This window comes from Mastomys coucha, chromosome X (genome assembly GCF_008632895.1).
Source record: "Mastomys coucha isolate ucsf_1 chromosome X, UCSF_Mcou_1, whole genome shotgun sequence".
In the NCBI taxonomy this organism is placed as follows: domain Eukaryota; kingdom Metazoa; phylum Chordata; class Mammalia; order Rodentia; family Muridae; genus Mastomys; species Mastomys coucha.
The window spans coordinates 1,392,125-1,392,825 of record NC_045030.1 but is presented as its reverse complement, the minus strand read 5'-3'; the positions used below and the strand labels follow the sequence as shown (position 1 = coordinate 1,392,825).

Sequence of the window (701 nt, the reverse complement as noted above, 5' to 3'; positions counted from 1 at the left end):
CTGTGAAAGCTAGACTCCAGGGAGGAAGCTTTCAGGCCAAATGCATCTTAAATTCTCCATCTAAAGTTGTATGTTTCCCAAGAGTGTGATGTCTTCAACAACAGATAGTTTCTTTCAATGTCTGGGAGCCACCCAAGCATAACAGCAGTAGCTTATATTGTCTTGACCAAGAGCTTGAAAAGAGATTTCTCCTGCCTGATTCTGAGAAGTTTGGTAGGTAATCTATGGCTCTTGGTGGAGCATTACAAAACAACTGACAAGAAATGCTTCAGAGGATATGGGGAAAAGAGAACCCTCATTCACTATTGGTGAGAATAAAATTAGTACAGCCATTCTGTAATTAAGCTTGAAACATCCTCAAGAAGCTACAAATAAATAAACTATATGACCCACCTATACCACTTCTTGACAGATATCCTAAGGACTTGACATTCCTACTTTACAAATAACATGTTTAGCAATGCATATGTGCCTCTATTCAGAATAGTTAGGAAATGGAAACAATCTAAATGTCTTTCAATAGTTGAATGGATGATTAAAATTGTATGTATATACAATGGAATGCTATTCAGCTGTAAAGAAAAATGCATTGTAATAATTGGAGGTAAATCAATAGGGCTAGGTGTCCCAGGCCAAGTGAGGTATCCCAGGCCAAGAAATATAAATTCCATGTGTTCTCTGATTTGCTGCTTTTTCAACTC

General features: G+C 37.4%; 1 protein-coding gene across 1 annotated transcript in view; it reads left to right on the top strand.

Annotated features, from left to right (window-relative positions):
• Nucleotides 1–701, top strand: part of Ccnb3 (cyclin B3) — a 58,885-nt gene that overhangs the window by 47,982 nt on the left and 10,202 nt on the right. The gene's annotated exons all lie outside the window — the stretch shown is intronic.